At 45.3% G+C, this 16,597-nt stretch overlaps 1 pseudogene; it reads left to right on the top strand.

Moving 5' to 3' along the window:
* Nucleotides 1-351: 351 nt before the first annotated feature.
* On the top strand, nt 352-1,354 carry LOC134965163 (chemerin-like receptor 1; annotated as a pseudogene).
* Nucleotides 1,355-16,597: the final 15,243 nt, after the last annotated feature.

Raw genomic sequence — 16,597 nt, 5'->3', positions numbered from 1 at the left:
TGCATTTTCTGTGATTGGAAACATGGCGACGGTGCCTTTGTAGGCAGGGGTCAACCTCTATATGAGGTTATTGTGATGCGATCGCAATTCAGTTTAATCGTGGAGCTGCGCCACACATGCTGGGCAGCCTTGCCCTGTGCTGCACAGCTCTCATCATGTGATTTTAGTGGTCACAGATTTAGCTAAAATAGCAAAATCTGAGACCAACTCTGAATAACTCCCTAGTTGTCTGCATATCAGTTACTTGTTGTTGCTGTATGAATAACAACAGATTATTACTTCTGGATTGTACATTTTTATATATAATTTTTAGTATTATATTTGCTTCTCTTGAACAGCACTCTGCAAGACATGGAAGACACTTTATTTCCTGTGGAAGGCACTTTATTTCCTGTGGAAGGCACTTTATTTCCTGTAGATGTCACAGACAATATTACAGATGACAGCTACCAGTATGAAGAAACTGATGATACAGAAGAGTTTGGCATTTTTCAAACGCTAAAAATCTCTTTTATAATTTTCTATAGTGTAATCTTCATTCTGGGGAGTATTGGGAATGGACTGGTCATCTGGATCGCTGGGTTTAAGGTGAAGAAGACAGTTACCATTGTATGGTTTCTCAACCTGGCTGTAGCTGACTTTGCAACTGACATCCTCTTCCCGCTGGAAATTACAGAATGGATTATGGACGGACATTGGCCATTTGGACGAATAATGTGTAAGACAATCTTCACTGTCCTATTCCTCAACATGTCAGTGAGCACTTCTTTCCTCATGGTTATCAGTATTGACCGATGCACATCAGTCATGTGTCCTGTGTGGTCAAAAAAATACAAAACCCTGAAATTAGCTACAAAAGTTTCAGTTATTATCTGGTCATCTTGCGTTATACTCAGTTCCCCATATCTTGCTTTCTCAGAAGTTGCTCATGACTCCGACAGGCGACAGCAATATCTCATACTGCCTTCCCATATATGGGGAAGATGATCATACAGACAGGGACAATGCTATGTTCATTTCCACATTTGTCTTCATGTTCCTAATCCCATTTACTATGATAGTAGTTTGTTACAGTCTCATCACATTTCGGTTGAGAAAAAACAGAAGTCTATCTGGATCAGGTCGACCTTTCAAAGTCATTATTGCCATTGTACTATCTTTCTTCTGCTTTTGGCTCCCATTCCATCTCTGGAACATTGTCTTTGCCTTTGTTAGGAGGGATTTAAAAGAGAGTTTCCTCAAGTCCATTCCATATGTTCTGGAGAGCACATTCAGAGAGTGGTATGAGACGGACGCAGACAATCAATGTGTTCAAACTATGGTGGAAAATGAAATGACGATTTTTAGTCCATAATTTTTTGGGGAAAGATTAATTATCATCCTTCTTCTCCAAATACCCATTAACTCAACAGAAAGTCCAGTACAGTATCTTACAGATTGTATCTGAGTAGAATCAAAACTATACTTAGTATCACTAGGAAAAGTTAATTCTATTATTTGTCTCTATATTAGTACAGGTTGAGTATCCCATATCCAAATATTCCGAAATACGGAATATTCCGAAATACAGACTTTTTTGATTGAGAGTGAGATAGTGAAACCTTTGTTTTTTGATGGCTCAATGTACACAAACTTTGTTTACTACATAAAGTTATTAAAAATATTGTATTAAATGACCTTCAGGCTGTGTGTATAAGGTGTATATGAAACATAAATGAATTGTGTGAATGTACACACAGTTTGTTTAATTCACAAAGTTATAAAAAATAGTGGCTAAAATTATCTTCAGGCTGTGTGTATAAAGTGTATATGAAACATAAATGCATTCTGTGCTTAGACTTAGGTCCCATCACCATGATATCTCATTATGGTATGCAATTATTCCAAAATACGGAAAAATCCCATATCCAAAATACCTCTGGTCCCAAGCATTTTGGATTAGGGATACTCAACCTGTATTGCAAAAAAAAAGTAAATAAATAATAAATAGCAAAACAAAATTATTAAATACCCTAGAGTAGGGCCTTCTTTTTGCTTTGTCTATTATTCCCAAGTCTCTTTTTTAATGTTTTGCTAACTTTAATTGTAAATTGCAACAGAATATGTTAAGGTTATATAAATAAAAATAAAAATATTAACAAGACATTTTGTTCTTAAATATGAATTTCATTAAAACTCCTCCCTTCCTACTAATAATAATAATATGGCAGAGAGAGGGGCCCTCTCGCACGGGACCTCTATTATAATATATTGCTGCAATATACACTGAGTAATTGGGATATAACAAATATAATACTGAAGAGCTTAGATGACATGTGTGGGTGCAAGATTGTGTCATTATACACAATGGTCCGGATGTAAGGAAATCCGGGTTGGCCCGGCCGGAGGTGCGGGTTCCCGACTGAACTCAGACGTTTTTTTGTACATGATTGCCACTTTAAAAAAAATTCAGAGTTCAGCCGGGAAAAAGGACCTCCTGCCATAATGGACTTCATTACATCCGGCCAAATATATCTAATTGGTTTTATTCATCATCTTAATTTCTTTAGAAGCATCTCTTATATATAAGCCTAGATCTGTGACTCTGTGACTCATTTTCTAACGCTGGGCGGAGTCACAATGCTGGGCAGAGTCAGAGTCATAGAGTCACAGATCTGGCCAAAAATATAGGTATATATATATTTAGTATAGTGATACAATATAACAGTATATATAGCAACAGTAAATGATATTATATATACACTATAGCGAGTGCAAGAATGTGCGGAGAGAGCAGCAGCAGCAGGTTGAGGCTCAGTACAAGCACCGCCCCCACCACTAGCCATTGGACACATGGCGGAAGGCCACACTGTGATTGGCTGGCCGTGCTGCTAGCAGAGCCATGAGTGGCTCCCGCTTGGTCCCCGCTCTCTCATGGGGCCGCTGCCGGTCACTGCGATGAGAAGTGGCAGAGATTCCAGTAAGTTGTCTGTGCGGTCCGTCCAGTGACACTTAACCCCTCCCAGTTTCCGGCCTCCCCCCCCCCCCCCCCGGTCCCCGCTATATGGAGGGAGCTGAGGGTGGTTTGTACCAGGAAAACCAAACCGCTCCTGTCCACCTGTGTGATCCTGAGTGGGATGAGTAACATCCTCTGCCTGCTCTACGGGGGCTGGGTAACCAACTACATGACTGGTTGCTATGTGCGGGCACCGGAGCCCCCCGACACTGGCGGCGGTGGCAGCAGCAGTAGCAGGTGGCTGGAGGCTGAGGACAATGGGAACATCCTGCGGATCATCCAGAGGCTGAAGCGGCTGGAGAGCGTCATGAACTGGCACATACAGGGTAACCCACCTCCCCCCTATCTTATACTGTATATATACTACTGTACGCTGCCTCTGTATTACATATATAATATACCTACCTCCACCCAAACCGCGGCACCATCGCACCGGCCCCTCCACCACCCACAGTGCATCCAGACTCCATCTGCTGCATTCCCGCACCTGCCCCTCCCCTACCCACGGCACCTCCAGACCCCTATACCACCCGTGGCACTCCAGTGCCCCTTTCCCACCTGCAGTGCCTCTGGAACCTCTACCCCATCCACAGCAGCACTGCACCTACCCCTTCCCCACCCACGGCATGCCCACCGGTCCCCCACACACAGCGCCTTCCAACCCCCTCCCCCATCCGCCCCCTCTGCATCCATCGCCTCCTCCACCTGAGGCATATACAGACACCCTCCCCCTTCCGCGGTCCTCCACACACCTGCTACATTCTGTACAAAATGCCCTGCAGACGCTGTTCACGCCGTCGCAAGGGGCTACGCCCCTTCACCATCTGACGCCCTTTCGTCATGCGATATTTAACCAATAATAAAACTGGGAATGCATGTAATACTCCATATAATACAAATATTGAACCCCAGAAAGGCGTGCAGGGGCTAAGGGGGCGTAGCCCCTTGTGACAGTGTGAAGAGCGCCCGTAGGATGCAAGAAAGCACCTAGTCTTGAATATGCTCTGTAAAGAGGATGCATGTCTGCCTGAAGCCCTATTCTCTGCTAATTGAGGAGTTTATAGCTGTAATATCAGATTCTAAATTGCTATATCTTGATTTCCTGCTGTTCCAGCTATAGAGCAGATAAGCAACATTGTTGTATCAACAGTCTGCTACAGTATCTTGCGTTGTTTCAAGCCTTATTACCTGAGTGAAATATTGTATTCTTGTAATTATTGTTACCTGTTTGTTCTCTAAAGTTCTTTTAACCCTTGCCATTAGTGATAAACCTACAGTAAGTTTCCTGGTATCTTGTTACCAATGTCCCTGCCAGTGCACTATAATGGATTCCTGGCTCTCTACTAGCTGTGTGCTCTTAAAACTCTGCTACCCATGCACAAATCTGCTACCAATGTGCAATCACACATCTATCTGCTCCTGGCACTCAGCTATCACACAAGAGGCACCTACAGTATAAGAGGGATTGTTGTCTCTTACAGATAAGAATATTTTATATCTTCACATCTCTTTAAGAGACTTTCACTTTGCAATGGATGCTGCTTTCCATGATTTAATTAATTACAATAAAAGTTATATTTCAGTTTGATTAAAGTGTGCCCCAACAAAGTGTTTTTCTTTTCCTTTGCAAGTTCACTGTACTGGAGTGGCAAGCATTTTAGTATATTGACTAAAGACTCTCAATTGCTGAGAGGAGTATTCTGTTAAATGTCTCTGGTTTTGCTAAAATATAGGCAGGTAGAGGTATGCTTTGTACAGACACTTCTTTCTATATGAAATACTGTACCTTACAGCTTCTCACAACACTTACTGACCACTCACTGAATCCTACATATATCTTGCTATCTCCATCTCTCCCACATGCCCTATGAGCCAGCATGTGTTATTAAACAGGGGGGCATGCACAGTATTGATTCCTGGCACTGCCAAAACCACCAGAGATAAATACCCACTTACAGTAACAAAGGGCACTATTTTAAAGGATTTTTTCTTCTATAATGTGAATTTTATTAAATGCAAAAAATGCAAATAATGGAACCCAGAATCATATGCATTCTTATTTTATCTACACTTTACAGTGTAGTGGACTAAGGGGGACATTTATTAAGCAGTGATAAGAGCGGAGAAGTGAGACAGTGGAGAAGTTGCCCATGGCAACCAATCAGCACTGAAGTAACATCTATAATTTACATACTATAAAATGATACAGAGCTGCTGATTGGTTGATGGGGCAACTTCTCCACTCTTATCATTGCTTAGTAAATGTCCCCCTAAGGGAGGGATGTGCAAAAGTCAGTAAAGCACACAGCAAATATCAGTACCAGTGTGTTTATGCAAATATAGCCCCTGCAAACCAGCACATAAGCATATTTAAAATTGTTAAGGGTTGGGACACATACATAATGGTGATAATAACGTGTAGCAAACTAGGGAGGCCAATCCCGGGATCGGGATCTGCGGGATCCCGGGATTTAGGACCAAAAATGCCGGGATTTGAATCCCGGGATTGGAGCCTCCAATCCCGGGATTCACGGGATTGCATTGCGCATGTGCAACGCAGCAGCGAGGGAGGGTTGGTGTAACTAACACTTACTATTAGGCGGGTGGCAGTATTAGGCGGGCGGCAGCCATGTACACAGACCACGGCGGCATTTCAAATGTAGCGACGGCCGCCAGCCAATCACAGCTGGTGGACCGTCGGCCAATCAGGGAAGCGGCCGCAGCGGCTCCTGATTGGCTGCCGGACTGCCCGTTCTGACTGGCTGACGGCTAGCACTACAATTTGAAAGTCCTCCGGCGCGCTCAGCGCGTCTTGTCCATGGCTGCCGCCTGCCACCCGCCGCCCGTCTAATAGTAAGTGTAGTTTTACTGACACCAACCCTCCCTCACTGTGGTGCTCACTTCAGCCTCCCTCCCGCTCTGCTTCCTACACCCTCCAGCGCTGCTCCCTAGTCCCTACACAACACCCACCCTCCAGCGCTGCTCCCTACTAGTCCCTACACTACACCCACCCTCCAGCGCTGCTCCCTAGTCCCTACACTACACCCACCAGCGCTGCTCCCTAGTACCTATACTCAGAGGCGGATTGGCCATAGGGTTTACAGGGAAGGTTCCCGGTGGGCCGACGCACCAGTGGGGCCTGTTTTGTTTGAGGACATGCGGTCCTTTTTATAGACGTAATGAATAAGATGCAAAATAATTTGCATTTATGAGAATTACTTTGCCACTTAGCCTGTGATTGCAGATGATCTAGTGTATACTCTGTCTGCCTGCTTGGCTGACATATAAGATTGAGTGAATAGTGATTGGGATACGGTTGGTGTAATAAGCAAGAAAATATATCTTTCTAAAGAATGATATAGTTTCCTAAATTCTGAAGATGTATCATATAATGTGCTCATAATATTTAATTGTATTTATTTTTAACTTCCCCCTTGATGCTGGACAAGCCCACTATCTGGAAAGTCTTGGGGGGAGGGTGCTGCTGCCATGGCCCATGGCTAGACCTTACACCTCTGGTGCTGCCCATGTGGGGCCACTAGTACAAATTTTTCCAGGGCCGCTTTTTGTTCCCAATCCGTCCCTGCCTATACTACACCCACCAGCGCTGCTCCCTAGTCCCTACACTACACCCACCAGCACTGCTCCCTAGTCCCTACACTACACCCACCAGTGCTGCTCCCTAGTCCCTACACTACACCCACCAGCCCTGCTCCCTAGTCCCTACACTACACCCACCAGCCCTGCTCCCTAGTCCCTACACTACACCCACCAGCCCTGCTCCCTAGTCCCTACACTACACCCACCCTCCAGCGCTGCTCCCTACAGCCTCCGTGGTCCCTACACTCTTTTCCACTGCCCTCCACTCCCACTCTCCCTGTTCCCTACTGCAATCCCGGGATCCCGGGAATCCCGGGATTGAGCGTTTTTCAATCCAGAATCTCGGGATTGAAAAAACGGCCCGGGATTGGCCTCCCTATAGCAAACTAAACACATGTAAGAAATACAGTTGGCGTAGAGGTTAATATAACTATCTCACAGCACCGAGGTCAGGCGATAAGTTAAACAGACATCAAAAATTATAAAGCTAACTTAAAAGAATGGTCTATAGTAGAGGTTTCCAAACTGTGTGCCGTGGCTCCCTGGGGTGCCTCAGGACACTTGCAGGGGTGCCCTGGGTTGGTAGTCCAGGACCAATTCAAATTATTCATGGTCAATATAATAGGCAAAACCAGTGCTGGTGGCTACCAGTCATAAAATCTGGGGACAAACAGAAGCAAATTTTGTCCCTCACCACACACCTGACCCTAAGGATGACATATAAACGCAATCTACTTAATGTAATATTTCTTTCTAAATTTCTCAATAAGAAATTTTTGGCCTAGGGGTGCCGTGAAAAAAATTCTGATATTCTAGAGTGCCGCGATTCAAAAAAGTTTGGAAACCACTGGTCTATAGCATAAGTTGAGCTACAGACACACAACATCAACATCACTATCTCAGGGGGAAAAGTAATTATCAGTGAGATAAGATGTAGTAAACTATAATATGTGTTTCAAGGGGCCTTATCTTGTCTGGTGGCATAATCACGCAATACAGGTTGAGTATCCCTTATCCAAAATGCTTGGAACCAGAGGTATTTTGGATATCGGATTTTTCCGGATTTTGGAATAATTGCATACCATAATGAGATATCATGGTGATGGGACCTAAGTCTAAGCACAGGATGCATTTATGTTACATATACACCTTATACACACAGCCTGAAGGTAATTTTAGCCAATATTTTTTATAACTTTGTGCATTAAACAAAGTGTGTGTACATTCACACAATTCATTTATGTTTCATATACACCTTATACACACAGCCTGAAGGTCATTCAATACAATATTTTTAATAACTTTGTGTATTAAACAAAGTTTGTGTACTTTAAGCCACAGAAAACAAAGGTTTCACTATTTCACTCTTACTCAAAAAAGTCCGTATTTAGGAATATTCCGTATTTCGGAATATTTGGATATGGGATACTCAACCTGTACTCATTTTGGAAACTAGAATGTACAAGCAAATTATGGGCACATTTAGTAACAGTTCTAAAACTGACCACAAGATGGCAATATAGCACATGTAATAGCTGTAGTTGGCTCATCGAATCAAATGTCTACAAAACTTCCAAATGAACATTTTTAAGATGTTTGTATTTTATGTTTCAGGATTATTATCTAAAAGTAACATTTAACAAAGATTTTCATAAAATATTATACTTATTTGGGTGTAGAAATCCATTGGTGTAACACAGCTATAAAAAAAAACAACACAGTTTTAGTATTTTTTACTGAAGAAACAAAATTATTTTACATCTATATAAGACAACACGAAAGCATAGAACAGGACACAAGAATGGCTCATATCGTGATGCATTTCTCCAATATATAACGTGGATTCATCAGAGAAACGTCCATTTCCCAATTCCATGATTTTTTATATGTGCAATAACCAACCAATATATACTACATTTTTGTGGCCAATTTTAGTGAGCAAAAACTATAGTTGTTTTCATTTAGGCACTGATTGTGGATATACAGATGGGTCCACGTTTATCTTGATCTTTAATAGAATTAACAAAGACTGGGCAGTCGGACTTAATCCCCTGCTGTAATGACGGCTGTCAGTATGCCGACTGTCGGGATCCCGGTGCACAGTATACCAGCGCCGGAATCCCGACAGCCGGCATACCGACACTTTTTCTCCCTCATGGGGGTCCACGACCCCCTGGAAGGAGAATAAAATAGCGTGGCGCGCAAGGGGCTCATTTGCGCTCTCCACGCTGTCGTTATGCCGGCGGTTGGGCTCCCGGTGACCAGCATACCGGCGCCCGGCCGCCGGCATACCATACTACACCCGTAATGACTTAATCCTCTGCTGTATTGTTCTGTGTATTGTATTGCAGCTGAGAACAATAGATGGAGGGTTTATGCTAATAAGTCATGTTGTGCCTAGGCGCAGAAAACTAGTCAAGATAACCGTGGACCAATCTGTACTTTTAGTGACTATAATAGAGTGCTGTTTTATTGCTCTTCTAATCATATACAGTTTTATCGGTACATGCACATTGGAACCCAAAAAGTGTAAAAAGGGTCTTTGTGATGGTGTACACTCGACCACAACCTCCTCAAACATGTTGCTATAGGAAACAGCAAAGCAGTGCTCTACCATGCTGGTAACCCTATTTACAGCTGATTCGAAAAAATCACATTGTTAAAAGTGATCATTATTATATTTTTATTTTGTTTACTGTGTATGCTCTGTTGATTCCTTCCTCATATAAATTTTTTGTTTGCTATTTTTTTTATTTTTTATTTTATTGCTCAATCAATGTATTGGTCCATCACAAGTACATGTAAGGGAGGTGTTAATCTAGAAATAAATTAAAAAATGAATAGGTTTCCCCGGCACACTGCAAAGAACCAACAAATTAGATTAATACGCTACATGATAATAATGATAATAATGCAGAGATCTCAGTTACATACATTTGCAAACATATAGTAAGCTACCAGCCACAGCAAGGCATCTGTTCTGATGGTCCTACACTACAAGATAATGCCCTATGCTGCAAGTGGCTGCCCTTAATTCCAGTAAAGTGGCTCTCACTGTAAAACTCCTTTATCACAAAGTTCCACAAAATAGGCTAAAGTGTGGCTTGTAGTCTTCCTAAATAAGCTCAGTTCAGAGACTATTGGTAATAGTGCACTGTACAACTTGTATGTGTTCTTGTACTGAAGACTTGAAGAGGCATATGTGCATACCTCCCAACTGTCCCCTGAATCCAGCGGGACAGTCCCGCTATTCGGACACTGTCCCACTGTCCCTCCCGTGGACAGTAGTGTCCTGCGGCTGGGGGGCAGTTGCGGAGGCTTTGGTCACCTGTTGTTCTGTGAAGCAACGAGTGATCTCTGAATAGATGCTGTGCACAGGCGCATGGCATCTATTCAGTGCTGGGAGGTGAGCAGGGGGCTGCCCAACTGCTCCGGGAGCGATTGGCATGCCCCCAAAATGCCGCACCATGGGTCAGTGCCACGAGGCCACGCTAAATCCACTCGAGTCCATGCCCCTTTTGCTACACCGCACGAGAGTCCCGACCCCCGAAGCCATAAAGTTGGGAGGTACAGGTGTACTTGTGATATGCTTTAACAGACGTGTACTTCCCTGCAGTTATTACCCATTGGTTCTCACATCAGGTCCTCCAGTTCACACCACAATGGATGCCGCTCTCTGCCCCACAATGTCAGTCTGAGCCTGGAACCTTGCTGTCAGTTTCTCCTGCACAGCTGCTGGCTCCACTCTGTGTCTCAGCACTTCCTGCAGCACTCTTCCGCAGCTTGACAGCATCTGTCTGCAGCAACACTAGCATCTCCTTGCAGCACACGCAGTCTCCTCTCTGCAGACCAGCACGCCATCTCTGCTCAGCCACTAACACACAATGGATTTTCCAGTGAAACTAGCCAGACGGCTATTTTATAGCCCCACTGCTTTGGCGCCAGCTAGGTTCTAGCATCTCGCATGTTTGTCCTGTGGCTCCGGTTGATGTCCGCAGGGTCTCAGTGCCCCTGGTCTCTGCTCTATTGGGGTATAACACTAACATCACCTGCCTGCAGTATTGTAGCATTCTAGAATATTTTTTGCTGTGCTGATTGTGATATACCATTTATCTTGTAAATAACAAAATCATTTTTAAAATGAAGAAGAACTTGTCCAGACCTCTTACATTCTCCAGCTGTAATTACACCTTTGGCACTGTTATAAGGCCAGAACAAAAGCAACACAAATCCTGACACACTTGTCTTGAAAAACCCTCATTTTTTGTTAGATATAAAAATGTGACTGGTTTGTTCTCGCCAGACCATTAGAACCCCAACAGACATACTATACTTGTTCCCCTTCATCTCTTTCATAGCACAGTAGACAGCACAAATGTGGTGCCCGACTTTTATCTTGATCAGCCACACAGCAGCCAAAATAAACATAATGAGTTTGCATTATCTTGATAGACCATTGTTATGATTTCACTGCAAATTGTTCACAAATATAGTAAAAATGATTTAGCAAATTTATACATGTGCAATGTTTTTGCTCCATTTTGAAATGTGTCACAAAACAAACACTGCACTCAGACTAGATGTCACAGCTGAGGGTTTAGGCTGACGGGAGGAAGCCTCAGTTGTAGGGGCTGAGATGAAATTAAACCTGGGAGGTTTAATCAGACCCCTGGACATGTAAGTGCAGAATGATTACCCGAAGGTGTGACCATGACAACCAGTTTAAAATTCAAAATGAAAGTTTATTAACAGACTCCGTGTAATGACAAGCAGCATTCAAGGTTAGCAATGACAGTGGCAAATAATACAGTTCCTGGAACACGTAACCATGGAAGGTATCACAGAGCACTGGTAGGTTCAGAACAGATGTTATAGTCCTTTGATGAAATAACCTTACCAGGCCTGGTTGTAGTAGTGGAGATAGCCGAGGAACATGCCAGTAGTTGTAACAGGTGAAACTGGTAACTGGAGTAAGCTGCTGTATCAGCTGGATGGAACCAGCCAGGTGGTAAGACACGGAGTGGATGCTGAATGGAATCAGCCAGGTACTGAAGTCACGGAGTGGATGCTGGATGGGACCAGCCAGGTGATGAAACACAGAGTGGATGATGTGAGATGCTTGGGAGCGTAGAAACAGATTAGCTGAAAGATGATTACCGGTGGTAGTGGATACTGCTGGTAAGATAGGATCCGCTGGATCAGCACCGGTGTTTTGTAGAAGCTGGAATCTGTTTGAAAGCTGGCTGCTGGAAGCAGATGGTAGATAGCTGGAAACTGGACAGCCACGGAGGACTGTAGAGTCAAGCTGCACCGCAAGATGGAAAGCAGGTGCAGGTCTCTTTGTGGATGCTGGAGACAGGAACTGGAACCTGGAGAAACAAGCCACAGGAGAGAGAGACTGGAACAAGGTATGACATTCAAAGCACTGACATCTATCTGGCCCAGACACAGGATACTTATACCTGCTGCTATGCAGGCATTGGCTGGGCAATTATGCAGATTCCAGAGACGGTGGATTGGAGGAATTGGAGCATGTGATCAAATCCAACATGGCTGCGCCCATGCTGGAACCTGGAGGGAAAACTGGTTTGAAATGAAATGTGCAAACATAGTGATAATGGCGGCGCCGGCCGCGGAGGACAGGAGACGCCAGACGACAGTTATATGCTGAGACACTTGGAGGGCAGCAGAGGCCGCGGCAGGCATGATACACTATTCTGAGAACCTGCAGCAATAACACAGGAATGGCGGCGGAGGCCGCGGAGGACGGGAGATGCCATGTTGGATTCAAACATGGCGCCGCTGCAGTAGTGTCTCAGAATGACAGGAGGGATGTGCAGAGTGTCGACACAGATGAGATCCAGACTTGGAACGCTGGGCCAGTCTCAGAAGACACCTAAACGGCAGGTAATGGCGTCCAGATACCCGGATCGTGACAGCACCCCCCCCCCCCCCTTTAGGAGTGGCCCCAGGACACTTCTCAGGCTTTAAAGGAAACTTTGAGTGGAAATTTCTGACCAAGGTAGGAGCATGGACGTCTGAGGCATTGGTCCAAGAGCGTTCTTCAGGACCATAGCCCTTCCAGTCAATGAGATACTGTAACTGACCGTAACGGAAACGTGAGTCCAAAATCTTGGCCACTTCGTACTCGACTCCCCGTTGAGTCTGAACTTTGGGAGCTGGAGGAAGTGCGGAATGAAACCGATTCAGGATCAGCGGTTTCAACAAGGAAACATGAAATGTCCTGGGTATTTTCAAGAAGGGTGGTAACTGTAATCTGTAGGCAACAGGATTGATGACTTGTTCAATCTTGAAGGGACCGATGTAGCAAGGTGCAAATTTCATGCTGGGAACTCTCAACCTCAAATTCTTCGTGGACAACCACACACGATCACCCACCTTGAGAGCAGGAACCGCTCTACGCTTCCTATCGGCAAACTTCTTATACCTGAATGAGGCTTTAAGCAGGGCTGCGCAGACGTTCTTCCAGTTATTTGAAAACTGACGCAAGGAGACATCCACTGCTGGAACAGAAGTTGCGGGAAGCGGTTGAAATTCTGGGACTTTAGGGTGGAATCCATAATTGATGAAGAATGGTGTCGAAGAAGATGAGGAATGGTATTGATTGTTGTAGCTGAACTCGGCCCAAGGAAGGAGTTGAACCCAGTCATCTTGAGAGGAAGACACATATATACGGAGGAAGGCCTCCAAGTCCTGATTCACCCTCTCGGTTTGACCATTGGTCTGAAGATGGTAAGCTGTGGAAAACTTTAACTTGACTTGGAGGGCTTGACACAAACTTCGCCAAAATTTGGCTACAAATTGTACTCCACGATCCGAGATGATCGCTTCAGGAAGACCGTGAAGTCGGAAGATCTCTTGTATAAACACTTGAGCCAACTTGGAAGCTGACGGAAGACCGGTGAGAGGGATGAAATGTGCCATCTTGGTGAACCGGTCAACTACCACCCAGATGGTATTAAACTTGTTGCAAATAGGTAGATCAGTAACAAAGTCCATCGACAAATGGGTCCATGGTCGACGGGGAACAGATAATGGAACCAGTTGCCCCACAGGCGACTGGCGGGAGACTTTGTGTTGGGCACACTTTGGGCAGGAGGCAATAAATTCCATAACGTCCTTCTTCAGAGTTGGCCACCAGTAGGACCTAGAGATAAACTCAAGGGTTTTCTGAATGCCTGTATGTCCAGCAAAACGGGAAGCATGGGCCCAATGCATGAGCTTCTTCCTTAGAACTGGCTTAACAAAACTTTTCCCTGGTGGGGGCGTAGAGTCCATCCCTACCGTGGAGAATGCCAACGGATTAATAATAGGATGCTTGTCTGCAGACTCTGACTCATTTTCTTGCTCCCATGAGCGGGAAAGGGCATCGGCCTTACGATTCTGAGAACCCGGACAGAACTGGAGTTTAAAGTCGAACCTAGAGAAGAAAAGTGCCCATCTGGCCTGATGAGGGTTCAGACATTGTGTGCCTTTGCGATATAAAAGATTTTTGTGGTCGGTAAGTATGGTGATTGAATGAGAAGCTCCCTCCAACACGTATCTCCACTCCTCCAGAGCGAGCTTGATGGCTAGCAACTCCTGATCGCCAATGGCATAGTTGCGCTCAGCAGGGGAGAACTTCCGGGAGAAGAAACTGCAAGGATGTAGATGACCATCTTTGGCCCTCTGGGATAACACCGCTCCTACTCCAACGGAGGAGGCATCCACCTCTAAGATGAAAGGAGAGTCGGTGTCGGGCTGTTTCAGAACTGGTGCAGAGATGAACCGTTGCTTCAGAAGGTGAAAGGCCTGCGTAGCTTCTTCGGACCACTTGGACGGATTAGCACCTTTCTTGGTTAATGCAGTGATAGGCGCCACAATGGTGGAAAAGTCTCGTATAAACTTTCTATAATAATTGGCGAACCCTAAGAACCTGTGGACCCCTTTGAGGGTTAAGGGTAAAGGCCAATTCTGGATTGCTTGGAGTTTCTCAGCATCCATCTCTAGTCCGGAACCGGACACAATGTAACCTAGAAACGGAATGGTTTTAACTTCAAACACACACTTCTCCAATTTGCAATAGAGGTGATTGACACGGAGATGGGAAAGAACCTCCTTTACCCAGAAACGATGATCTTCTAGATTATTAGCAAAGATGAGGATATCATCTAGATAAACCACGACATGGCGGTATAAGATGTCCCTGAAGATCTCATTCACGAAGTGCTGGAAGATAGCTGGAGCGTTGCTCAATCCGAAGGGCATGACGAGGTACTCATAATGTCCGTCACGGGTGTTAAAGGTGGTCTTCCACTCGTCACCCTCACGGATCCGGATGAGATTGTAGGCACCCCTCAAGTCCAGCTTAGTAAAAATGGTTGCACCACTAACTCTATCGAAGAGCTCTGAAATCAGGGGTAAAGGGTATCGGTTCTTGACGGTAATGTCGTTCAGACCTCTGTAGTCGATGCACGGACGCAGACCACCGTCTTTCTTCTTAACGAAGAAGAAGCCTGCGCCGGCTGGAGAAGAAGATGGTCGGATGAAACCCTTCGCCAGGTTCTCTTTGATGTACTCTTCCATGGGGTGTATCTCAGGCAGAGACAACGGATAAGTTCGGCCTCGCGGTGGAACCTTCCCTGGAATGAGGTCGAATGGGCAGTCCCATTCTCTATGAGGAGGAAGAATATCAGCGGAGGCTTTACTGAACACGTCCGTGAAGTCTTGATATGGAGGAGGTGGAACATCAGACGACCTGGGGAAGGAAGAACAAACAGGAAGAACTTTGGCTAAACAAGTCTCAGCACAGGGGGGACCCCATGCCAGTATTTGCGTAGTCGTCCAGTCAATCGATGGGTTGTGGAGACGGAGCCATGGGAGGCCTAAAACCACTGGATGTGTGGCTCTTGGAATCACTAGAAAAGAAATATACTCAGAATGAAGAACTCCCACTCTGAGACGAACTGGAAGAGTCCTTAAGGAAATGACTGCGTCAAAAATCTTGCTGCCATCCACGGCAGTCAAAGAGATGGACGAGGATAGTCTCTCGGTGGGTAGGGACCACCGTTTAACATAAGCTTCGGTTATGAAATTCCCAGCTGCTCCGGAATCAAGGAGGGCAATGACGTTCCTGTAAAGTTGAGCAATTTGGAGCGACACTGGGAGGTTACAATCATGAGGAGATGGAGAGGAGATCATTACTCCTAGCCGGCCCTCTCCTTGGCGAGCTAGGATCTGGAGTTTCCCGAACGTTTGGGACAGGCGTTGATAGTGTGCGACGGAGCTGCACAGTAGAGACATAGAGACTCGGAGAGGCATCTTCGGCGCTCAGCGGGAGATAGACGGGAACGACCAATTTGCATAGGCTCATCCTTGGATGGAGATGGTTGACGAGGAGGGGGAGCAGAAGATTTAGGAACGGATGATCTTCCTCGCTCGGTTGCTCTCTCTCTGAACCGTAGATCAACCTTCGTGCATAGTGAAATTAGCTCATCCAACTTAGAAGGCAAGTCTCTGGTAGCTAACTCATATTTAATGCGTTCTGACAAGCCTTGCCAGAATGCAGCATACAGGGCCTCGTCGTTCCAGGCCAGTTCAGATGCCAGGATTTTGAAATGTATAAGATACTGTCCCACAGTACGCGTTCCCTGGCGCAGATGGAGAATCTCAGATGAAGCAGAGGATACCCAGCCCGGCTCGTTGAAGATGCGCCTGAATGATGCTACAAAGTCAGTATAGGAGGACAGCAGGGGATCAGACTTCTCCCATAACGGTGATGCCCAATCAAGGGCTGAGCCACTGAGGAGAGAAATAATATAAACAACTTTGGTACGGTCACTGGGGAAGTTGCCAGGTTGAAGCTCAAAATGGATTTCGCATTGGTTGAGAAATCCCCTGCAGAACCTTGGAGATCCGTCAAATTTTGCTGGCGTTGGAAGATGAAGACGTGGTATGGAAATGGGTAAGGTGGGTGGGGTTACAGCTGGAGTCACTGTGGTG

Source organism: Pseudophryne corroboree, chromosome 10, assembly GCF_028390025.1.
Source record: "Pseudophryne corroboree isolate aPseCor3 chromosome 10, aPseCor3.hap2, whole genome shotgun sequence".
In the NCBI taxonomy this organism is placed as follows: Eukaryota; Metazoa; Chordata; class Amphibia; order Anura; family Myobatrachidae; genus Pseudophryne; species Pseudophryne corroboree.
The sequence above is the reverse complement of the archived record's forward strand: the minus strand, read 5'-3'. Positions and strand labels throughout refer to the sequence as shown.